Source organism: Psammomys obesus, unplaced genomic scaffold, assembly GCF_907164565.1.
Source record: "Psammomys obesus unplaced genomic scaffold, mPsaObe1.curated_primary_1811, whole genome shotgun sequence".
Classification (NCBI taxonomy): Eukaryota; Metazoa; Chordata; class Mammalia; order Rodentia; family Muridae; genus Psammomys; species Psammomys obesus.
Window position 1 is genome coordinate 4,162,241 of NW_026596415.1, and position 26,032 is coordinate 4,188,272.

At 46.5% G+C, this 26,032-nt stretch overlaps 1 protein-coding gene across 3 annotated transcripts in view; it reads left to right on the forward strand.

Moving 5' to 3' along the window:
* Positions 1-26,032, forward strand: part of Tvp23a (trans-golgi network vesicle protein 23 homolog A) — a 141,030-nt gene that overhangs the window by 53,250 nt on the left and 61,748 nt on the right. The window lies entirely within an intron of this gene.

Sequence of the window (26,032 nt, forward strand, 5' to 3'; positions counted from 1 at the left end):
TGGCCCTCAATTTCTCTCTAGCTCAGCACAACCATAAAGATAGACAAGCTGCTCCTTGAGGCATTTAGACCTGAGGTCCACTAGCAGAGCGCTCTTAGATCCTCTACTTTCCCAGGACACGCCTCCTTGGAGAGGTTACTTCCCTTCACCTAGATTTCCTCATCTGTGGAGCAGCTGAGAGACTGAGGCAAGCTTGCCTCTCTCTCTCTCTCTCCTACCCAGAACCTCCAGCTGCATGTCGCTGAGCTGGGACTCTTGTCACCATGATTTAGGTAGCACACTTCAAGGCAGTCTGAGAAAAGGGATCCCAACCCTTTGAACCGTACAATAACAGCAACATTACACTGTGGACTTCTGATGACAGTTACTACAGGGAACCAGATACTACGCTGAACTCTTTGATTCTCACCATTACCCTACCACACAGACAATGATCCCACTATATGATGGCTGAGGAAAACTGAAACTCAGAGGTTAGCTATGGTTCAGAGGCACAGTGTAGAGGCAGCCGAGAGTGTAGCTAGGTGGTGAGCCCAGTGCTATCTTCAAAGCAGGTGCCACATCACACAGCCAATCCTTACCATCTGTACCCACTTCTCAAAAACCACATGGAGGCTAGAGGGAGCAGAATCTGCCAGAAGCTCTGTGCTTCCTAGATACACCACAAGCTTGGTTATAGTTTGGGGGTGTTAAGGGTCCCACAGGCTGGGGTAGAGGTCTCCTATAGAGACGTGCCTCAGTTTACCCAAGGATAGATCTGGGCATGAGCTGTAGCTCAAGGGTAGAGAGCTTGTCTGGCATGCACAAGGTTTAGGTTCAATCTCCTCAGGGAAGAGGAGAAGAAGGAATAAGAAGAGGAAAGGACACACTGGGTAACCCTGGAACCTTGGCAGGGCTGAGTGCTGCCAGCACAGCCCCTGAGTCTGAGTGCTGATAAAAGCCTTTTATCAGGTGCCTAGCCGTCCCCACTGTCTCTCATGTGGAAAGACTACCCAATAGGTCCACCCCTGTGGGACACAGATCCTTTTTCTTACCTTCACCACTAAATCATAGCAGGGTCTTTGCCTAGCATGGTGGAACCAGCCAAGACCTTACTGTGTTCATGAAAGCTCTAGTCTTAACCATTTTCTCCAGCCCACTTTTTACCTTGCAACTCCGGCAGATAAGGCCCAGAACGGCAAGGAACCAGGCAGCGCATGATGTGGAGGGCAGAGCAATGCAGCGTCTATGCTCCAGCTGTCTCTCCTGGTGTGCTAGACTTCTCCAAGAAGGTCCTCAGATGCCCAGGTGAGAAGTGGACAGCCTCAGTCATTTCCCTCCCTATAGCACTTAGGAGCCTACAGCCAACCAATCTCAGCTAGCATGCAAAGCAAGCAAGCAAGCAGGAGACCAACTGAAAAGTCTCCCATGGCAGTGTAGCCCGAACAGTTCATATTCTGTGTTTGGATACTCTCTAATTTGCCCATGCTCCCTTAGCCACCCACAGCTTCTTATGTTAATTTCAGTTCCTTATTGTGGGCCAAATTGGGTGACCACAGAAGGCTCCACCTTGATTAGAGACTTCTGAAATGATGTTTGCAATGGACCCACGCTGGAGCCAGCTACCATCTCTGCCATCTTGTGTGGGACAGGGCCTGCATCAGATCCCCATGTATACCCCCAAGAGAACAAAGGGCTGTTAGGGATGAGCTGACTTCTAGCTTCCACTCACAGCGAACTGCTTTGCGTTTCTCTGGAAACACCATCATTTTTATTCTAAAACATTGAACTAAAAGCTCGAGTCAACACTCTGGGTGTTGACTCTAATACAGTAGCCTGAGAGCTAGCTGGGTCAGGGGGACTAAGCTGCAGTGATAAGCAACACTGACTCTCGCAGCGAGACAGTGAGTACCTCTCCACTCTGCCTATCCTTCAGGTGACATCAGTAAGAAAGCGTTGGTCTGGGACTAATCTGTTTCTTTAATTTATTCATGGATTTTATGTAAATGAACGATCTGTCTTCATGTACCTCAGAAGGGGGCGCTAGATCTCACTGCAGATGGTTGTGAGCCACTCCATGGTTGCTGGGAATTGAACTCAGGATCTCTGGAAGAGCAGCCAGCGCTCTTGACCAATGAGTCACACCCCGAGCCCGGCTAATTTGTTTTTAATGCCTTTCTAACACAAGGCGTCCTTTCCCCAGAGATTGCAGCTGCCCATCGGGAAGCAGACTCTTGACTTAAATGTGAAAATATTGCTCTATTTTTCTTTAAAAATTACCTACTGGGGCTGGGGCTCAATTGGCATGAGAGCCCTTGTCTAGCATGCATAGGGCCCTGGATTTAACCCCAGCACCACACAAACTGGACGTGGCCATGTATATCTGTAATTCCAGAATTTAGAATGTGGAGGCAATAGAATCAAAACTATAAGGGTTACCCTGAATGCTGTAGAGAATCGGAGGCCGTGTCTGAAAACAGACAAGCAAGCAGCAAGCAGCACTGCTGTTTGGGCTCTTTTCCCTCCTCGTGGCAGGAAATAAAACTTTATTTGAAAAGGAGTTACAAGTGTGAGTGTGTTGGGAAAACATGTCAAGTAAATACAAAAAAAAAGTGAGGACTGTGAGGGTGTCACCAACTCGGATGAATTCTGGGAGCCAGCATGAGACAAAAGGTGGCATGGCTGTTTCTGGCAGGTGTGTGACTTTAGACCCATCAATTCCCATCTGAGAGCCTTTGTTTCCGTGTGTAAAATATGTGTAGAAACTGTCTTTGTTTGTTGTCAGTTTTAAAGCCATTATCACTACTTGCAAAAGTCCCAAGAAGGAAGTAGACAGACAAATGAGAAGTGCTAGGAGTCAATTTGAAATAACCTTTGCTCGGTGGGGGAAACACAGCAGCAGAAATCTCCCTATGCCCCATCCCCATCGTCATGACCGGGTTCCAAGGTCTGACACTCTTCTCTTCTGAGACGCATGGCAGAGTCCTTCCTGTCTGTAGGGGCAGCTAGTTCTGATGCCCCTCAACTGTTCCAGAGTCACATAAGCAAGGAGGGTCTGTGCTACAGTGGGGCTCAGCCTGAATACACCTGGCTGACCACCTCTTATGTGTGCTGTTACCTGGCCTCCCTACATTGTCTCTGACACCTGTAGATCTCAGACCCATGTGCCTCAAGAACTAAGTAGAAGCATGTGCACGATTGTGCGGATGACTTCCGAGCAGGATGATGACAGGCACATTTGCTCAGCAAATGCCAGAGGCAGCTTATTGGCACCCAGAAGGATAATGCTGAAGATGCAGAGCTCGGACCCATCAGAGAGCAGTGGAGATTGGGAACTATGAGAACTGGAACAGGACAGCTTAGACAGTGCATCACGGCCTCCCAAGGTGAGATGAATGGAGACAAGGAACGGGAAGGAGCATCAAGCTAATGCTGAACGTTCTTTTCCTTAAAGCGCCTCTTTTGGAACTGGAGAGATGCTCCATTGGCAAAGTGTTTGGAGTGCTTGCTATGCAATCATGAGGACCTGAGCTCATACCTTAGCACCCATGCTAAAAACTGGCATGGCACCCTGAACCTGTAATCTGCTGGCCTTAGTCTTGAACAGTCAGTGAGCTCCAAGTTTAGTGAGAGACTTTGTCTCGAAACAAAAGGTAAAATGTGATTGACGAAGACACCAAAGATGATCTCTAGTCTCTATACATAAACATACACATGTATATGCACATACAGCTCCCCAAAAATGTACAGATGTACAAGCATGTACATGTGTGTTTTCCCAACACACACACACACACACACACACACACACACCACACACACACACACACACACACACACACACACACACTTGTGGAATTGTCTGAATGAATAGATGACAGTTAGTATTTTAGTGATCAAGGCTGGCTTGAGTCCCAAGCGGATAAAGATGGTCCCTTAGCATGCTGTAAGTGCCTTGTATTATGGTTGTTGGTAAAGCACATAATTCCCAGTGGGAGCTACATAAGTGATTAAGGAGGAGAAGATAAGAAAAAAGAAACAAAAATGGAGGATAAGTTAATAGATAGAATAAAGGTGGCATTTTGCAAATTAGGAAATTGGGTACACGAGAATGCAACCTCTAGATGGATGGGTATGTAAATGGATTCACTGGCAGGAAGGTTATATAGCTAAGTTGCTATATAAATATACACAGATGAGTGAATAGGCAAATAGAGAAATGAATTTGGTAAGTCAATGTGGGTTATAAATGGATTAATTGAGAAGCAGATTGGAGTGTGTGTGTGTGTGTGTGTGTGTGTGTGTGTGTGTGTGTGTGTGTGAAGTAGGTGCTGCAGAGAGACGTGAAGTGGCCAGGAGATGACTAGAAGAAAGCATGGATGATAAGTGTGGCTCCAGGGTAGCCACTCAAGGCAATAGTAACAGAATCAGAAATAGTCCTTGGCTGGGTCAGGTGCCAAGTTCTGAGGCAAGAGGATACAGAGCAGGCTGGTTGGGAAAATTCTCTGGGAAATACTAATTTCTGGTATAGGCAGTTCTCCTTTTGTGGCTCCTGGGAGTGAAAGGACCACAGATTAACAGCTGGGAGGCTGGCCAAGTAGAAAAGCTGAGTCCTTCTTGAAGCTTAACCCCTGTCAGGAGGCTGGGAGCAGGCAGGAGCTGGGATGGATACCTGGGAGAGGGAGGAGTCTGGAGAAAGAGGAAGCTGGGCTCTATAGTCCCCTAGTCCTAACCTCCAAATGGGGAAGGAAGCTGGCGGGGATGTCCCTTTCCAGTAACTCAGGCAGCATCCTAGAAAGATCCTTTATGCTGGGGTTCCCAGAACAGAATCCACATGAAGAAAACAAAGTGTAGTAATACAGTACTCAGAACAGAGAACAGTGCAATAGAAAATAGCCCAGGAGCCTGCAAGGGATGTCCTGCATCCCAGAGGAAAGAGATGGAAAGACTAGCTAGCTCTTCGACAGACCTGAGGCTGGAGCTGCCTCAGACCTCACACCAGACCATGGTCACCTAAGACACCAGCTTGATGCCTCTGAGTCACAAGCATCTTCCTGCGGCTAAGAATGTGCCTGTCTCACATCTGATGCTGTCCCCAAACCCACAAAAGGTGGCTCTGGGGCTGCTAGTGCCTCTGTTTTACAGCTAGTGCTTCTTCATCAGGACCCTTCCCAGCTCTCATTCCCCTGGCTGATGACTGCCTTTCTGGGGCTGTCATCTATGCCTGGCTAATTTCTGTCTACTTTGAGTTCTCACTGAGCCCATTGAGTCCCCTCAGGATGTGACTGTGAGCTCCAGACTCCCTGGAGCTGTCTGGGCCTGTGTGCACACAGGCTGCCCTATGAAGATCAGAGCCAACCTCAGGAAGTTACCAAATTGTATAAGCACAAAACTATTAGAGTCTTAGTCCAGTTTCTTCATACAAAGAAGATACTGCCATAACAGAAACCTTCAAAGATAGGTGCCTCAGGAAGAACACCACATCTAGCCCTCACACTTAATTGCCTACAATTTTTATTTCCTTGACCAAGAAAATTTTCCCTTAGTCCTATATGGCTAAAAGCAAAACATGCATAGGTCAAAAATGTCCAGATGAAAATTTAAGATGTTTTGTTTATTATGTGGCAGGAGGAATTTCTTTTTTGGTCTAGTCTGACAAACAGGATAGACATCGGAAGTAGAAGACAGAGAACAGGACAGGAGCCTACCACAGAGAGCCTCTGAAAGACTCCACCCAGCAGGGTATTGAAGCAGATGCTGAGACTCATAGCCAAACTTTGCCTACGTGTATAGGGAACCTTATGGAATAAGGGGGAGATAGAAAGACCCAGAGGGGACAAGAGCTCCACAAGGAGAGCCGAAACTATTGGCCCAGGGGGTCCTGCAGAGACGGATGAATCAACCAAGGACCATGCATGGAGAGGACTTAGACCCCCTGCTCAGATGTAGCCCATGGGCAGCTCAATATCCATGTAGGTTCCCTAGTAAGGGGAGCAGTGGCAGTCACTGGCATGAACTTGGTTGCCTGCTCTTTAATTACCCCCTACACACACACAGGGAGGTGGCCTTACTAGGCTACAGAGAAGGAGGATCCAGGCAGTCCTGATGAGACCTGATAGGCTAGGGTCAGATAGTAGGGGAGAGACATAGGGGGGAAGAAGGAAGGAGGGTGGCACCAGGAGGAGGTGAGGGAGGGGTTTGGGATACAAAGTGAATAAATTGTAATAAATAATAATAATAAATTAGTAAAACAGAATAAAAGTTCTCTAAAAAAAGAAAAATTTAAATGATACTTCAAATACATGTTAATAATTTTATGTTCATACAAATTGATAATTTGCTGATGTGTCTGTATAATATTTTGTATTCCACTAAAAGTCCAATCTACTTCTTTTGTTGGTACTTTGTGAATCTACATGTTGGCCATTTGAGACATATCATGATTAAAACATAGGTGTGTGACTGTGTGGAGCTTCTTCACAAACAATAAACAACATACACAAATAAATTATATAGATATAAAAAATGTCAGTCTGGGCAAAGGGCATGTGCATGTGTGTGTGTGTGTGTGTGTGTGTGCACACGTGTGTGTGGGAGCATATGTGTGGTGTATTGGCACAATGTATGCAGCAGACACAGAGGCCATGGAAAGACATCAGGTGACCTGCTCTCACCGCACTCCCCGGAGTCAGTCTCTCACTGAACCTGTCACTGTGGTGACAGCCAGAAAGCCCCACAGATCCTCCTGTCTCTGTCCTTTCAGCACCAGGTAATGGCAGGCAGGCAGGCAGGGATTTTTTTACTTGGGGTGTCCAGGGATAACTGATGATAACTGATATTTGAAGCAAGAGTTAAAAGACATTTCAAGAGATTGGCCAAGGGGATACCCAGGGAAGAGTACCCCAGGCAGAGGAGAGGAGCCAAAGGTCCTGAGGCAGCAGTGAGCAGGTGTGTCTGGGGGACACTGAGGGCAATGGGAGGATGCAGTGGACAGCAGCCTGGGATGAGCCAGAGAGATGATGAGAGCCAGAATGTGGCAGGCCTTGTGGGCTGTCGAGCATCTAGATTCAGTATTTCCTCCAAGTGACACAGGGAGGCATGAGGACTCCAGAGTCTCTGGAGCTCAGACCACTCCTGAGTGAGTACAAAACCTACACGAACGGGTCCGTTGTTGGATTCAGCTGGTGCTCTTTATTTCCAAGCTTCATGCTTTCCTTCCCAGTGGGGCCTCCCTCCCCCATTCTCCATCTCTGCCTGCTGTGTGTGTGTGTAAGGGTCAAGCCCCAGGCTGGGGCAGAGCTGGCCTGGAGGGCAGGCAGAGGGAGCAGGCACTACGCCCCTCTGTCTGCCAGCCTCTGATAATCACACCCTGAACCTACTTCCACTTTCTGAAGTCACGTGAGAGCCAAAAGAAAATATTACGCCCCCGAGGGAGGAAATGGAGTTAAAAAAAAAAAAAAAACAACAAAAAACAGGAACTGTTGTACTCAGAACAAAGAGGGGACAGCAGGGCCTGAGATACGGGCAGCAGCCCTGGGAGGGAGCTGCCCCTGGTGGCTGTCTGAAGAAAGAGGAAGGCTCTCACTGCTTCCTCAGGTGGACAGTTGCCCCAGGTAGAACCACACTGGCTGCTTGCACCTTGATGGGAACCCAGTGGGATGATAGGGACTAAAGGGTCCCCACTGTGTCCGTGTTAGGAGAGAGAGAGAGAACGAAAGCTGTATTCAGGAAAGAAAAGATACCACCAGCCTGGAAGTTTATACACAAGAGCAGCTAACCCCAACTGATATAATTAATGCATATGTATTAACAGAAACATGAAAGGGTCCAGCATCGTCCAGTGCATGGTCATCAGAAACACTGAAGACCCCCCACCCCTGCCAGACTGAGGAGACAGCTTGTTTGCCTTCTAAACTGGTCTCTGCCACTTTCTGCCCTGAGACTTTTAGCTAGTCCCTGCTTTGTATATTAGATGAGGGGCAAATGCTTTTGGAGGACTGTGATGGATGGGAGATCTAGGCTGGGGCATGTGGAGCTGTGTTCCAGCCGTGCCTGTTCACTGCAAAGACTCTATAGGGACCAATTGCAGGTATTGTAGCTAATGTTTTCAAGTTGGAAACATGATGGTACCTGGAGGCTGGAATCTGTGACCCTGATCCTAACACCAGAACAACACACATAGAAGACAGAACAATCTCTGTCTTCAGCGATCATCTGGTTATTCCTAAGGAGGAAGCCAGATATACTGGAGGAGTGTAGGATGGAAGCAGGGACAGCCAGCAACCGCTTCTCTCCTGACTTAAGAGGCAGAAGCAGACCAGGATGGAGCTCAGTGATACAGCACATGCTTGCCACACACAAAGCCCTGGGTTCCATCCTCAGCACGAGAGGAAGTGAACAAAACAACACATTCAATTGTTAGCTGTCCCCTTACAACCAAAACACTAGGACAGTGAGACGGCCCAGTGGGTAAAGGTGCTGACTACCTGAGTTCAACCCCTGAAATCCACACGGAAGGAGAGAACCACGTCCCACAAGTCATCCTCTGACTTCCACACGTATGCCGTGACTCCGGCACACAGAAATAAATGTAATTTTAAAAAGACACTTGTTTTCTCTCTTTGTGGGCTGATTCTCTTTACGTCTCTGTCTCTGCCTCCTGCCACCTTGTCATTCTTTTTCCTCTAGTTCTCTTTTATTTCCTCTCTCCTTCCCTTTTCCCTCATGGTCCATCTGGCCACCACTGGCTTTCTTTTTCTCTGTCTCTTTGTCAGTCTCTCTCTCTCTCTCTCACCACACACACACATGCAGATGCATGTACACAAACATAGTTATACACACACGTGCATTGCCCTCTGATCTCCAGCTCTTTAGGCCCTCATTTCCACGACTCCCCTTTTCTCTACATTTTATTTTATTTTTTTGAGGTGTCATGCAGCCCGGGCTGTTCTCACTGTGCAGCCAAGGCTTGAATTTGTGTTTTCCTGATTCTGTCTCCCAGGTGCTGATTACAGATGTTCACTACTACTTCGCATTTACGCAATGCTGGGATCAAACCTAGTGCTTTGTGTCCACGAGAAAAGCACTGTGCTAACTCAACTACATTCCCACATACCGTTTCTCTATTTTTGACCTGACTAATTATACCTCTTTCTGTCTCCCCACTAGATGGTGTGTCTGTTGGAATCAGGTGTCCCTCTGTCCTCTGTGCACCTTGGAGCCCATCGTTGATGGAGCTTAGGCATGGACCAAGCAGGCAGTCAGCAGTATGCCCCGAGGATGCTCTGCTCAGTGTGGGAAGCGTGCTGCATGCCCGCAGCACCCAGATACCAGGTTTTCTGAGAGCTCAGCCTGCATCCTGTACATGGATGTTTCTTTCAGAAGGGAGAGAACACCTTAGGGCTGGCTACATGTCATTGCTCTTGATGCAAAGCGATGCCAGCTTACCTGCATGGTCCCAGTAGCTGGTGTCTCTCTCTACCACTGGAGCCTGTAGCCTGCTGCAGACCCAGCTCAAGAAAGCTGAGTCTAAGTCTCCTTTCTCCAGCAAAGTCAGGGAAATCTTCCTGGCCAGAGCCTCACCATCAGGCTCATGGAGCAGAGCACAGTGGTATTCCCGTGAGAGCAGCTCTTCTTCCAGCAGGCCATCCAGGAGGGCCTGCACCTGCCTGGGCTGCTGGCTGGAGAGTAGTGTTCGCACCTGGGCCAGGATGGCCTGGAAGTGGTTCATGGCGGTGTTCTGAGGCAGGCCAGCTGCCTGGAGTCTCCTCTCACCCAGCCTTGCAGCATCCAAAACATGAAGTGAGAACCAGGATGAAGGAACCTCTGCGTCAGAGCAGCCTATTCCTTCTTAGGAATGTTTCCTCATTCGTGTGTAGGCCAGGCTGCCCGATGAACGAAATGGGTTCGGGGTGGTTCAGATAGCAATAAGAGTAAGGGAATTTCTGCTTTCCTTTCTACCTTTAAAATTATTTTTTTCTTTTTTTATAAGTAGAGAAGAAGCACTCCAAAGGGTAAGGAAAGACTATTGCACATGGGCAGTTAATTTCTCTGTACATGCCATGGAGGCAGAAGTCTCATCTGTAAACCAGCATAAGGCTTCCTGATAACTCTAGAGAGTAGTGGGAGAGTGGACCTCAGAAAGTATGAATTTAGCTTAGAAGCCCTCCTTCTGTGCGTGAGCATGGGGGTGAGCACAGAAGGCAGCGTCTGTTTGACAAGTCCACTCTGTCATTTCAGCTCGCAGGCTGTACATTTTAAAAGGACTCAACTTGTCGTCATCATTGCTGACTACCTGTCTTTGCTCTGATAATGGCTGACCACCAGGTCTTGCTTTCTTCACTTCCTGCCTCTTCCTCCATTTTGGAACTTTTGGTGGTCTTCCTCCTGCCAGAAGGCTTTCTCCTGAGTCTGCATAGTCTCACCTTTTCTCCCACTCAACTAAAGTCCCCGACATTCATCCAATTCTTCCAGGCCGAAGCTTCTAAGCTCAATGCTCAGTGTATATACAGGCTCTAGTCAATCAGGCTCTGGTAACAGGCATAAAAATGACCCCAGCGAAGCCCTCTCCAGTACCCTCCCTTTTAGGGAGCTGGCTCTCTACTTCAGTAAAGCCTCCTTGCCTTCTTCTGTCCTCACTCCATTGAGATCCTGAGACAACAAATCTGGGAACCTCCGGCCAGTGACTTGAGCCTAGTTCTTTGGGTTAAGCCTACCAATAACAGGCTGTCACACTCCCTGTGACACTGGGTACCACGACCATGTGCAGATGCCCAAGAAGACCACAGCCTGGGGATTCCATGTGAGCCAAGCCAGGACACACTGAGAGGAACCTGCCCTGTGACATCCCATAAACTGATGTTTCATTATGAAGTGAAGGTCCTGTGCCATCAAGGCTGACTTTAGAGCTAAGCTTGGAGGGCTCAGGTCCTCAGCCTTCCACATATGAATATAAGATCCTTGATGAGTTAACTAGACCGTTTCTATCTGAAAAGGTGACATGATACTCACAGTGCCTAGCACTGGGAGGGTTGCATGAAATGGTCTGGGCTACCTGCAGGGTGAGAATAGTTCAGTTGTTGATTAACCATAATATTACTCTGTCACCTTGAGTTTTAACCCAGTTAAACTCATTCTGCGCTGCCAAAACTCTCAGCTAAACACCCCTATCTCAAGACGGGCTGGGAAGCCCTTGGGGCACTGGTCATTCTTTAATATTGCCACATTGCTAACATGCTAAACTGGGAATTTGCATGACAGCCAGCCTGTTTTCAGATTTAAATCTTCCTTCGCCACCATCTGAGGTCAGAGGACAGCTTCTGAGAACTGGTTCTCTCCTCCTACCCCTGTGGGTCCAGAGACTAAACTCATTATCAGCCTTGGGCATCTTTACCACCTGAGGCATTTTGTAAGCCACCCCCCCCCCAGCCTAGCTTCTAAATGCCAGCAGATTGCCCCTCCTATCATGCTGAAGCTCACTGTATCCTTATTTTTTGCCAGCCTCAGCCTTGACATCTCACTAGTGAGACTGTTTGCATGGTTCTAAGATGCTACGTAACTCCTATGAGACTGAATCTAAACTCAGGAAAGTGGAGAGAACAGATTTTTGCAGCAGGGTGAGACACCGAGGGGCAGGTGTTGGCCACCTGTTGTTCGATGGTGCAAATGTCGCTGGTGAATTCTGTGAGGTCAGCCTAAAGGCAGATCCCAGCCAGTGTTGTTAAAGGGAAACTAAATTAAAAAAAAAAAAAGAGTGAGAGAGAGAGATGTAGCTCACATACTTGGTGGAGTGATGGTTTTGCATCTACAGCACTTTGGGTTCCATCACCAACCACATAAACTGCATATGGTGGTATAAGGCCATAGTTCTAACACCCTGGAGGTGGAGGCAGGAAGATTGGCATTCAAGGTCATCTTTGGCTACCCATCGACTTCAAGCTTACCCTCAGCTACACAAGACTCTACCTCAAAAAGAAAAAAAAGGAAAAAGAAAAAGGAAAAGTGGAATTTTCTTCTTTGAAGCTCTCAATACATGAAACACAAAAATTGAAGCTGGAGCCAGGATGATGGCTCACGTCTGTAATCCTGTGAGTTGGGAGAAGGACACAGGGTAATCAGGGCTCGCCTCAGCTTCCTAAGGAGTTCACCTTCAGCCTGGGACACTGTCTTAAAAACAAATAGGTGGGAAGAGGGTTGGACATAGAGAATAGTGACATCTGAAAGCCCCAACTTTTGTGGATAAATTTCTCAGACATCTAGAGGGCAGATGCACCTGTATATTGCAGAGCAACATCCAAGAACCTCAGTCAAAACCCCAGAGAGATTTAACTGAGGGGGATGATCCACAATCCACACTGAAGGTGGGCAGCTCAGCCCATGGGCCAGGGCCCTGGATTTAATAAACAAGAACAAGGGAGCTAAAAACACTGCTCTCTCTCTCTCTCTCTCTCTCTCTCTCTTTCTCTCTCTTTCTCTCTCCTTTTCTCTCTATTTCTTTCTCTCTCCCTCCCTAAGGAGCCAATGGGAATTGTATCTCTGGCTTTTGCTGTCAAACTGTGAGCCAAAAAGTCCCACCATTCCTTAAATTACTTTTGTCTAGTATTTTATGATTGCAACGAAAAGGCAACCAATACAGACCCATAATAACCAAACTATTGAAATGTTCATACAAGGGGAAAGTTATGGTAGCTGCAAATGGAAATAGGACATTACATGTGAAAATCCTTCCAGAGAGAATGGTCTTGGGAAGGGAGTCCCTGGGTGTGGAGAGAATGTTCACTCTTACCTCATTAGCTGAGTTGAGACTGTAGAACTAGTTCTCTAACTTCTTATATGTCTAAAGCCGTACTGAGTCATGCAAAATTGCTGATATTTGTCCTGATTTATAAAAATGGCTTTCCAGGGGTTGGAAAGATGGACAGTTACCAGCACGTACTGCTTTTGCGGAAGACCCAAGTTCTGTTCTCAGCATTCACATTGGGCACGCAGCTCATAACTGTCGCTCCAGCTCCTGGGGATCTGATGCCTTCTTCTGACCTCTACAGACACCTGCACTCACGTGCACATACCCACAGATACACACATACACATAAATAAAAGTAAAAAATAAATAAACATTTGTTTAAAATTGTCTTTCTATACTATGAAACTTAAAGTGGTGGTGGTGGTGTGTTGATGATGGTGGTGGTGGTTTGAAAGGTGGCTGGCTCTCTTTCTTGTTGGGGGTGGTTGGCTACTTAACACTCACAGGTGATTCTCCCCCCAGTCAGCTGTTTCCCAGAAGAATGGCACCAGAACTCTGCCTGAGGAGACCCTGCTGTGGGCCCTGTAGTCATAATTGTACCATCAAATGAGACCTGGATCTTGATCCAGACTGTTAAGAAACTTAGGGAGGAGGAGCTTGTTGGCTTCAGAGACAAGTGGTGCTGAGGGGCACTCTAGAGGAGACAATATGGCCACCACATGCTTATGCTGTAGCTTCCAGGGCTAGGGCTGTCCTACCTGTTGATGAGAGACAATTGTTCTTCTCTGCCTCCTGCTGTAGCTTGGAGGAATCAAAGATGATGACAAAACCCAGACGATTCCTTCAGTGAGAAGGAGGGAGGGTTGGACACTTTTGTCTCTGTGGTCCTGTCATCCCCTACACTGACTCAAGGATGACAGTCACCAGGCCCTGCACAGAGGTGTGTAGTCACAGAATCTGGTCTAGAGACACAAAGGAGGGCCAGCTGTGGGTTTGTAAAGGAGAAGAATGTCAGGAAGTTGGCATTCAGCAGAGTGGCTGCTTCCTTCTGAGAGGCCAGGGGCCAACACTCCAGGTCTATGGGCATGGCTGGGCAGGTCCCCGTGGCTGCTGCATGTCTGCCCCCAGGCCAGGGCGATACTTTGCTCACCTCAGACTGAGTCATCTTGGCCACTGCTTGGCTACAGCCACCTCTACTTCTTGGATTTTCCCCCGCCCCCCGCAAGGCACTCCTGGCTTGTAACTGAAGAGATACAGGAAGAGTGAGCAGGAACAGACTGTTATACCACAGAAAGATAGCATGATCTGTGAGAGTATGTGAAGCAGATGTGGTAGTCAGGAGCCAGAACTCCACTGGGCTGTCAGAGTCAATCTCACTACTGTTATTCCTCTCGCGCCACCATTCTCACCACCATATCCATCACCACTACTGGCATTTTCACGACCGCTTTCTCTTCTACCACCTTTACCCCCTCCACCACCGTCTGCTTCTCCTCTAATGCCATTGTTGCCATCATCATGTTCCCTGCCTCTTTCATCATCCCCACCCTGCCCCCCTTGCCACTGCTCTCATCTTCTAGACACCATCTCTACCTCTGCTCTCCACTGTCATCTGCACCACTGTTCCCACTACGTTTGCCATTTCTATTAACCCCATCATAGCCTTGCCAATCACACTACCTCTACCATTATCCCCTCTACCTTCTTAGTGGCCATGGCCTCCCTAGTTCCAGATTCTGTCATGCTCAACGCTGACCCCACCACAAGTCCTGCAGTGGCCTCTGAACCCATGATCCTCTGTTATATAACCTCTACCATTGCCAAGAACCTTGTACTCCTGCTTTCACTGTGATATAAAAAATGTGAGCAAGATTCAAAGTCCTAATGTGTCAGTATTCCCTCTAGATGCCCTACACATGAACCACTTATTACTACTTTTATGTGTGTGTGTGTGATTCAGGTTTGGGGACACAGAACTCATGAATCTGTTTTCTCTACAAGAAGCCTAGAGGTAGGAAATCAACTTGGGCATTATAGGAACCTGAAACCAGAAGTGTCAAATTACCTATGAAAGCTCACACAGCCTACAAGTGCTGGGATGCAAGCAGGGCATGGATATCCAAGCCTGCCAGACTTCAAGTCCTTTGTGAAATATCAAGGCTGTGTGGGGCTGGAGAGATGGCTCAGGTGGCAAATGTTTGCTTCTCAAGCAAAGAGGACCTGAGTTGGACACTCAGAACTCGTGAACAAAATCTCAGTGTAGGGGCATGCACTGGTGATCACAGCACTGTGAGGTAGAGACAGGTAGACCTCTGTTGCTGGCTGGCTAACGTAGCCAGCTCTGTGAGCACCAGGTAAGAACTCAGATACTCAAGTTGACTTCTGGGCTTTTCCCACGTGCATAGGGACTCACACACAGGAACAAGAACACACATACACAGATTTTCAGACAATCAAAGTTATGGTCTCTGAAATGTGACTCACTGTCCCTTGGAGAGACCCTGCCATGAGTGACAGCCACTAGCTTCCTGAGGGTGCACACGGGCTCTTCCTCAGCTTGTAGACACCAGGTGCTTCCCCAGCAGCTTTGGACAGTGAGAAGTGCAATGACACAGGGCTGGACATGTCTCAACAGTGTGGCACTCTCTGTGACCAACCAGCTTTTCGTATAGATCCCTTCTTCCCTCTTTTTCTTCTGTCAGACTTACCCACTGTCCTGGAGTGTTTGTCCCCAACCCCACTGCCTGTCAGAGGCATTGTGCCTGAAGTCCTGTGGTACCCCAATTCTGTCTTGGTGTTTGCTTCCTGGAGGCTCTTAGATGACACAAAGGTATAAGTTTCCACTGAAGCCAGGGAACTGTTTTCCCTCCAGCCACCAGTGTGGACTTTTGCCAGACAATCTTCAGCCAAGCAGAAAGATCTTGCAAAACACTGGTACCTTATTGCAACTATAAACTGCTGTAAGTGGACTGCAGTGCTGTAATGCCCCACGCCAAAATGCAGCCATGATGAGGAAGGAGAGCTGGACGGGCTTTGTTCCTAGCATCTCTGAAGTTCTGCGTGAGTGTGCATGTATGTGTTTGCATAAGCGTGTGCATGTGTGTACACACTTGTGTGTGTATGTGCATGATAAGTGTGTGCATGCATGCTTTCGTGTGTGTGTGTGTGTGTGTGTGTGTGTGTGTGTGTGTGTGAAGGCCAGAAGTTAGCTTTGAATGTCCTCCTAAGTCCGTGTTCACTTTGGTTTTCTAAAACAAGAGCTCTCACTGAGCTGAGGGCTTCAGCCACAGGGGTCTACCTGTCCCACCTCCCAGCACTGGCCGCCACACTGGCCACCACACTGGCCACCATACTGGCCCACATCCCAGCACTGGCTGCCACACTGGCTTCTTTACATTGATTCTGGAGAACAAACTCGGGTTCTTATGCTTGGAAGGCAAGCGCTTGACCATAAGATGGAGCCTTCTTCCAGCATCCTTACTTTTTTTGCTTACAGTTATGAAAACAGAACCCGGGGCCTGGACCTGTCAAGCAACTGCTCCACCAATGTGCTCCACCACCCACCTGGTCTCTTTGTACGTTCGGTCTTGAGAGACTTTCACTTAGGTGTCTAGACTGGTCTAGAACTCATTCTGCAAAGAAGGAAGGCTTTGAACTTTCCACCCTCTTGCCTCCCTAGGATCTGGAATAACAGACCTTTCCCACTGAACTCTGTTTATGAATATGGATCTAATCTATTACTTATCATGAACAAGTTTTACTTTGAATGCCTCTGTGCCTCAGTATCTGCATCTGAGAAATGGTTGTTGATCACTTAAGAACAACCAGAGTCAGGATGATGGCTTGGTAGTAAGAGTCCTTGCTGAGCACATGGGTATCTGAGTGCAAGTCCCCAGAACCCATGTAAAAGTCTGGGTGTGATTGCATATACCTACAATCAATGCTGTTGGGATGGAGAGAGGAGGGTCACTGCTGGCCACCAGCCTAGCTCCTGGTTCAGTGAGAGACCCTGTCTCAAAGGAATAAAATAGAGAAGGGTAGAGCAGGACAACAGCATTTCCCTATGGCCAACATGTGTGTGCACATAACTGCATACAACATATACATACACCCCCCACCACACACACACCATGTCCCCAAGACTCAGTACATAGTAGGCATTGGCATATTTATTAATTTATGCAGCTTCCAATTCAGATGTGCTGGCTATGGGCATGGGGAAGTATGTGTAAACAGAAGACAAAATCCTTGCCCATGTGAAACTTACATCGCTAGTTGAAGCTAAAGTTGCAGTCTCTTAAAGATTTCCTGCTGGAGGCAAACCAAACAAGGTAAGTATCCTTTGAGACAGGGAAATACAGGTGACCAGAACCACGTACAAGTGGCACTGAAGACAGCAGCAGCTCTAGTTAAAGGCAAACCAGGAAACTCAGTGAGGGTGCTTGACACCCAGCTCCCAGTGACACTCTTCTCAGGAATGTTAATAGGACCTAAGTTAACAATCAAAGCACCTAATTTGGACTTAGTAAGGGAAGGGCAATGTTTCGAGATCAGAGGACACTTTTCCCTTTTCTTATCACGGTCTTTTATTTTGTGATCTAGAGAGGTAAATGCTGTATTGAATGTGTCTGAATGTCATTCACTGGGAGCAACTTCACATTTCATCTCATCTACATCACATCATATCGCACCATATCCTGTCCTATCCTGTCCTGCTGTCCTGTCCCATCCCATCCCGTCCCGTCCCGTCCCACCATATTATAGTTTCTGGAATGTGTTATTATTCTTACCCTTTTAGACCTTTTAACACAACTTTCATAGTTTTAAAAAGATTTACTTATTTATTTATTTATTATTTATACAGTATTCTGCCTACATGTGAGCCAGCAGGCCAGAATCATATCACATTATAGATGGTTATGAGCCACCATGTGGTTGCTGGGAATTGAACTCAGAACCTTTGGAAGAACAGCCAGTGCTCTTAATCTCTGAGCCATTTCTCCAGCCCCAACTTTCATATTTTTACTTAGTGAACCAGGCTGGGCATGTGGTTTGGTTGGTAGAGCATTTGCTAACATTTGTGAAGGCTTCGGTTTGATCCCCAATGCTATATAGCAGTAAAATGGTGACATATGCTTGTAATCACAGCACTTGGAAGTACAGGTAGGAGGATCAGGAGTTCAAGGTCACCCTTGGCTGTATCTCTACTAAATTCATTTGAAGTGCATTTTTCTCCTTTCTGTCTCTTTGTGTGTCTTTCTTTTTATTTATTTATTTTTTGGGGCAGAGTAAATCAGGTTTACTTTGAAATAATTGAAATCTTCCTGTCTCGGTCTCCCAAGTACTGGGATTACAAGTATCAGTCATCATCTTCGACATTGCTTTTGAGACAGTCTCATTGTAGAGCCTAGGCTGACCTTAAACTATCCTGCCTCAGACTCTGGGTTTCTGAGGCTGTACAAGTTAGCACCATCAAGATATCAGAGAGTAGTTGCCATCACTTCTTTTAACCCTTGGATACTGTAGCACCTTTAAATAATGCATATGAGGCTTTCTTTCTCTACATAAGTAGTGAGAGTTGCAGCCACAGTCCAGAATGACAAGTTGCATATAGTGGCAGAGTCCCAGGCAATATGGCTTCCTTCCCCTGCTCTAGTAGAGATACCTCTTCCCAGTGAGAAGCCACTTGGCACACTTAGAGCTCTTTATTGGAAAAAAACAAGCACAGCAGACTGTGGCTAATGCCCAAGGAAGAGCCTGGATAGCATAGAAGATTTCACTAACTTACATACAGCTTAGGTTTATGTATTTAACACAAGACACCATCCTTACATCTCTTTAGGTCCTGGCCCTGTGTTACATTTAGAACCGGAAACTGCAGTTCTGGCCACTTTGGGTAAATGGGAGGTGGATACAGCAAAGATATTGCACACTGTCAGAATTATTTTAAATACACCAGTGTTGTTCTTTTCAAATAGTTGTTACCCAGGTTCATCTTGCCCACCTGGCAGAATTATGCTTTTCCTGATAAGAGCTGGGTGGGAGGGTAAGAATGGGATGTAAAGGTAGACCAGAACTTAGTGGTGGTTGCAGCTTTGTGCTGCCCCCTTAAGCTGGCTGTTAGACACATGTTCTTTGGGGATGGGCCTAATGTCTAGTCAGCCTTAATGAACTTAGCTCACAAATTTTGCTTCCCTCTAGCAAGCCTGGCTAGCATACTACTTTTATTTGGGTACTTTGGAGATAGTGTTCCCTTAGTCTACTGTGTGTGGTGTAATGTCGGTATAATGTCTCCTTAAAAGATATATTAGTGACTCATTTTTAACATCAACTCTATTTCTTTGACTTTCTTCAACATCACTACAGCTAACCTTAGAAGTGAAAGAAGCAGACTCCACTCATCATGGACAGGGAATGTTCCTTTGGGCCCTGACCTGCATGGTATTCTGCCACTGTTATGTGCTATGTTACATACACTGTAATCCTACAACGGAGTAAAATTTTTCCTTGAATTCACTGTGTAGCTGAGGATGACCTTGAACCTTAGCTCCTCCTGTCAACATCTCCTAAATGTTAGCATTACAAGCAAATGTCTGGCTTTGTTCAGAGCTGGGGATCAAATCCAGGACTTCAAGCATTCTACCAACCTCCAACCCCACATTAGATCTTCCAGTCTTCATGTTATAGGAAAACAGGGGTCCCTTTTCATCGCTGTTAGTTTTGTTAATAAAACAAGTTAGAAAAAGACTTGAAAGGAAGCCTGAGGAGAACTTTCTTAGCATTCAAGAGAAAAAAAAAGGTAATAGAGCAAGAGAGCTGTACATCTCAGCAGTAGACCAGAAAGGTGAAAAAAGGAAGAGAAGAAGTTATGCCTTTGCGATGGAGGCTGGTAAGCAGAAAGGCAGGGGAGTGCGATGAGCTTCAGGGACAAGCAAGAAAGGCCAGACCCTTAGGGGACAGCATGCCCAGGCTTCGGACAGTAGCTGTGCTGGTTTGAATGAGAGTATCCCCTACAAGCTCATATGTTTGAACGCTTAGTCCCCAGTTGGTAGACGATTTGGAAAAAATTGGGAGGTGTGGCCTTCTTGGAGAAAGTTTAACAATGGGATGGGGAGAGGGGAGCAGGTTAAGAGGCTTCAAAGGACCAGGGCCATTCCCAGGGTGCTCTCTGGCTCTCTGCTTTCTGCTTGCAGCTTGGTATGTGACTCTGCTCTTCCTAGTGCCATGCCTTTGCTCCACCATCACAGCACATTTAAACATCTTTTATAAATTACCTTGGGCATGTTGTCTTACCACAGCATTAGAAAAGGAGCTAATGCAGTATCAAAATAAGAGAAGGAGGAAAAGAAAAGTTAGGACTCCAAAAGTGCTGTGTGATGGAAGGAAGCTATGCAGGTGGCTGTCCCCAGGGGATAATTAATCTTCCCTTCTCTCTCTCTCTCTCTCTCTCTCAATCTCTCTCTCTCTCTTCTTTATTTTTTAAATATTTTTTATTTTAATTTTTATTAATTACACTTTATTCACTTTGTATCCCCCCATAATCCCCCTCCCCTCCCAATCCCACCTTTTCCCCCCTTCTCCACGCATGCCCCTCCCCAAGTCCACTGATAGGGGAGGTCTTTCTCTCCTTCCTTCTGATCCTAGTCTATCAGATCTCATCAGGAGTGGTTGCATTGTCTTCCTCTGTGGTCTGGTAAGGCTGCTTTCCCCTCAGGGGGAGGTGATCAAAGAGCAGGCCAATCAGTTCATGTCAGAGGCAGTCCCTCTTCCCATTACTGTTGAACCCACTTGGACACTGAACTGCCATGGGCTACATCTGTGCAGGGGTCCTAGGTTATCTCCATGCATGGTACTTGGTTGGAGTATCAGTCTCAGGAAAGACCCCTGTGTTCAGATTTTTTGGTTCTGTTGCTCTCCTTGTGGAGCTCCTGTCCTCTCCAGATTTTAGTATTTCCCACTTCTTTCATAAGATTCCATGCACTCTGCCCAACAGTTGGCCATAAGTTTCAGCATCTGCTTTGATAGTCTGCAGGGCAGAGCCTTTCAGAGGCCCTCTGTGGCAGGCCCCTAACTTGTTTCCTGTTTTTTTCTTCTTCTGATGTCCATCCTCTTTGCCTTTTGGGATGGGGATTGAGCATTTTAGCCAGAGTCCTCCCTCTTGATTAGTTTCTTTAGGTGTACAGATTTTAGTAGGTTTATCTTATATTATATGTCCATATAAGTGAGTATATACCGTGTGTGTCTTTCTGCTTCTGGGATAGCTCACTCAGGATGATCTTTTCCAGTTCCCACCATTTACCTGTAAATTTAATGATTTCCTTGTTTTTTATTGCTGAGTAATATTCCATTGTGTAAATGTACCATACTTTCTGTATCCATTCTTCAGTTGAGGGGCATCTGGGTTGTTTCTTGAGGACAGGAGACAACTTCCTGAACAGAACACCAACAGCATAAGTTCTAAGAGCAACAATCAATAAATGGGGCCTCATGGAACTGAAAAGCTTCTCTAAAGCAAAGGACACTGTCATCAGAACAAAATGACTACCTACAGTTTGGGAAAGGATCTTTACCAACCCTATTTATAACAGAGGGCTAATATCCAGTATATATAAAGAACTCAAGAAGTTAATCAGCAACAAATCAAGCAATCCAATTAAAAAATGGGATACAGAGTTAAACAGAGAATTGTCAATAGAAGAATATCGAATGGCAGAGAAACACTTAAAGAAATGCTCAACATAATTAGTCATCAGGGAAATGCAAATCAAAACGACCCTGAGATTTCACCTTACACCCATCAGAATGGCCAAGATCAAAAACTCAAGTGACAACACATGCTAGAGAGGTTGTGGAGAAAGGGGAACCCTCTTCCACTTCTGGTGGGAATGTACTTGTACAACCACTCTGGAAATCAATATGGCGCTTTCTCTTCCCTTCTCTTTATCCAGTCTTGGAGTGCTTAGGTTTCCTGGGGCAGGTGGGCAGGTGACAGACAGGCCCAGCTGAATTAATTCTTCAAAAGATGAGGCAATAGTACAGGATGTTCTGGGTAGCATGGTCAGGTCTCCATTCAGCTGGAGGTAGAACTTAGATTCTGTTCTTTTGATGAGAAGTAGCTTTGCTTTAAAGGGTCTTACCAAAGCTGCTCAGGTATCTTCTGCCCTTTTATGTGGCAGCTAAGTTTTAGAGGCAAAGCTAGGGATACCAAGGAAACAGGATGTGGGCTTCAAAACCTCATGATCTCCAAGGCTACTGTGACATCTACTTTCATTAATAAGGATCTCAAGGCACATACTGAGGGAGTTTGTTGGTTTGCTTGTTTGTTTGTTTGTTTGTTTGTTGAGATAGGGTATCACCATGTAGACTGGCCTCAAGCTCGTCGTTGTCCTGCTTCAGCCTCTCCAAGTGCAGAGATTCATGGATGCACTGCCACATTCGGCCAAGGTGGAGCAGTCTACTTAGCTGTTACACCAGCTTTTTACACCAAATAGAAACTCCTCTGGACTTTGGAATATCGTCCTTCCCACACTTCACATCTTTAGGGATTTCAAGTCTGCTATTTCAAAGAGCAGTCACCCACACCCATCTCATGGGGGAATCCAGAGTCCTCAGGTTTTCAGCCTCGACCACAGTCACAATGATCCTTGTGCCACCACAGCCTGAGGAAGTATGTTTCTGTAGGCATTCTCATTTGGCTACCTCACAGCGTGGCAAAGGTATTTCTAGTCATCTCCCAGAAAGAACTAAGAGTCCTAATGACAGACTAATTGCTCCTGATCCTCTAGCAGGCAGTGGCAAAAGCCACCATCAGAGTGCCTGTGCTGAATGGGGTGTGGTGCTCACAACTATAACCTAGCATTGAGGAGACAGAGGCAGGAGGAACAGAAATTCAAGGTCATTTTAGTGAGCTTGAGGTTATCTTGGGCTACATGAGAAAGCCTGTCTCAAAGTAAGCCATGTGCTAACTCAGCACCCACCCTTGAAAATCTAGCGCCTTCATCTCTTCTTCCTACCTCCAGGAGGTCCTGGGACAGGGAGGTCTCCAGCCTCCTCTAGTGGTCTCCCCAGATGCATCTCAGCTCTTAAATGTCCAAAAGAGAAAGCTTCAGAAGGAATACCATAGTAAAACAAGCAGTAAAGAGTTTAAACAGGGCAAACAACAATAGAAGAAATATACTCTTAGAAGAGGGGGCAGGGCCAAGCAAAGCAATGACACCATCTTGGAGGTCAAGGGCTTAAACTTCTCTTCTCCCTTTTGTCTCCTCTCCTTGACTCTCCTAGAGTGGATACTTCTAGAAAAGGGGTGGGTTTGTTTGTTTGTTTTTTAAAGAAGCCCATTTTAAGCTGGTTGTGGTGACACCTGCTTTTAATCCTGGCACTCAAGGAGGCAGAGGCAGGTGGATTTGAGGCCAGCCTGGTCTACAAAGCAAGTCCAGGACAGCCAAAGCTACACAGAGAAACCTTGTCTCAAAAAACCAACCAGCCAAACAAACAAAAAAAACAAAAACAAAAACATTTTACCCAGAATTCAGTCTGTTATGTGTAGATCTGTAAGAATATGTATAGGTTAAAATTTTGCTTAGGGAAACGGTAATGGCACTTTGTGCATGCTCTCCTGGAGAGCAAGTCCTGAAGTTTCTAGAATCTGGCTTAGTTAGTGTGAACCACTGTCCTGCCTTGTCCCTTTCTTCCTTTTCTGGCCCTGAACTGCTTATCTACAGGCAACCACCTACTATCCTTATACTCAGTGGCAGGGCCTGGAGCTGGCCTACCTAGTGCTCTCTGTGAACTGTGTCAGAAGCCTGTTGGTCAGTCTTTCCCAGAGCGGGGCATTGTGTATTCAGTAGACACTCAATTTGTGCCTATCTGAACTGCCATGTCCAGAGAGCCTGAGGGCACACATGTGTGATCATCTATAGAACCACAGAGGAAGACCAGTGGGCGAGGGCCAGCTGCCTGCTCAGGCTGACTCAGCTCTCAACTGTCCCTGTGTTAGGCACCACTGGGGCATCAGTTAGAGGCTAATTCTAAGTATCTAAAAAATTTTGGGAAAAAAAGTATTTCAAAAAGTTTTTTTTTTTTTCATAGAACTTCCTCCCAAGATGGAGAAACCGCAGGGGTAAGTTCTCCTTTCCAAATAAACACATTCATCCACTTCTCCAAATTTGAGCAGAGCAGAAGATGTGTGAAGCCTAGCTAGGTGCTGGCTTTATTCACTGACAGAAGCTTTTCAATCAGCAAACAAGAAGAGAGCTTGCAAATTTGCTTTTGGGGGGATATAAGCATGATTGGCAAGGAAATAAAATTTTTATGTAATTGATTGATTGATTAATTGAAGACAGGGTCTTGCTATGTAACTAGACTCAAACTCCTGTATCAGTAGCGAGTGCCCTGGAACTATAGCCACCACACCCAGCTAAATCATGTAGACTTAGGGAAGCATCCAGAAAGTTTGTTAGGCTCCACCTGCAATGACTGGTTCTCTAAAAGTCAGAGAGGTTTAAGACACAGACAAATGGGGACAGAAGAGGAGGCCACATGGAGGCAGAGGCCAGGTTGGGAGTCCTCTGTCTACACACTGAGGGCTAGGATTGCAGGCCCCAGCAGTCTTAGATGCCAGGGAAAATCTTCCCTTGAGTAGTTTGTGGGGTGAGGGGCACCCAGTCCTACTGACATCTTCATTTCCAGAATGGTGAATGTATGTGTCTGTCACTGTGTGTCATACAGTTCTCCATCACCACAGTCCTGAGGATTCACACAGTTGAGTTCATTCATGACACCATGAAAACGTACTCAGTCTTTCAGTTCCTGCTGCCATGAAACAGGCTTTTTTTTTTTTTTTTTTTTTTTTTTTGAGACACTGTAGCCCAGGTTGGCCTAGAACTCACTATGTGGCCTGTGCTGGCTTCAATTTCACAAAAATCTTCTTGCCCATCTCCCAGATGCTGGGATAACAGGAGTACATCATCATGTCTTGTATATGCAGCACTGGGCAGAAAGGTAGGGTTTTGTGCAAGACGCCAGGTTTCTAGGCAAGTGCTCTGCTAGGACAGTGGATCAATCATAGTGACTTCACATCTTGGGGGACACTGAAACTGCTTGGAGACATTTCAGTTAATGCCACTGAGACTGAGGGGGCTTCAGCAGGTCAGGCGGGGGGTGCTGCTAAGCATCCTTGGTGTACAAGATGTTCCTTACAACAACATAGCATTTGGCTCAGACAGAAAAGTACAAAGGCTGGAAAACGTGGCTTAACATAGATGTCTGCACATGTCCACATGAGGGGATCTGAAAAGCTTCCAACAGCCCCCTGCCAGACTGCACCTTGCCTGTGTTAGTTACTTTTGTGTCACTATGACAGGAAACTTGGATGAACAGTGTATGAGAGGAAGCGTTAGTTAGCTCTTCATTTCAGAGGGTCTCAATCCAGCTCCGCAGGGAAGTCCGGGCTAAGCCCGGAGCTGCAGGACACACAAGCCGATCACACTGTGCTTGCAGCAATCAAAAAGCCGGGAGCCAAGACCCACTCCCTCACGCTCCACTTCCCCTGAGCAGATCCATGCTCTCCCAAAACACTTACTAGATAAGAATTGAATACTCAAAACATAAGCCTGGGAGACATTTCAGACTCAACCTAAAATATTTACCTCCTCAGACTTGGGTAAAAAAGGGTTCTCTAGAGAAATAGAATTGATAGAAGGATTTATTAGAGCCATTTACAGTCATGAACTCATTGTACAGGAGACAACAATGGCTGTCTGCAGAGAGAAAACCCAAGAATCCAATAGTTGTTTGGTCCATTAGGCTAGGTGTCCCATTGGTCTTCAGTATGCACCAGAATCCAGAAGTATGCCAGTGAAGGAATGAACTTGCCAGCAATAGTGAGGGCAAGCAGGCAAGGAGCAAGAGCTTCCTTCTTCCATGTTGTCCTATAGGCTGCCACCAGAAGGTGTGGCCCAGAGTAAAGGCGGATCTTCCCATCCATCTCAAATGATCTGGATTTAGGGCAGGTCTCCCTACCTTGAAAGATCCAATCAAGAAAAATCCCTCACAGGTATACCAAGCAGCTTGGGTTTGGTTAATTTCAGATATAGTCAAGTTGACAAGCAAGAATAGCCATTACACCAGATCACTGGAAATTTCCAGACACACAAGTAGGTGTGTCTTAAAAGCTGGATGGTGATGCCATCATCAGTGGCCCCTCCCCTGACTACATGCTCCAGACACCTGGGACTGAAGCAACCAGATCAGGTACAGATCAGGAACAGGGTGTTCATTCAGAAAGATGAATGAATAATTACCTAGTGCAGG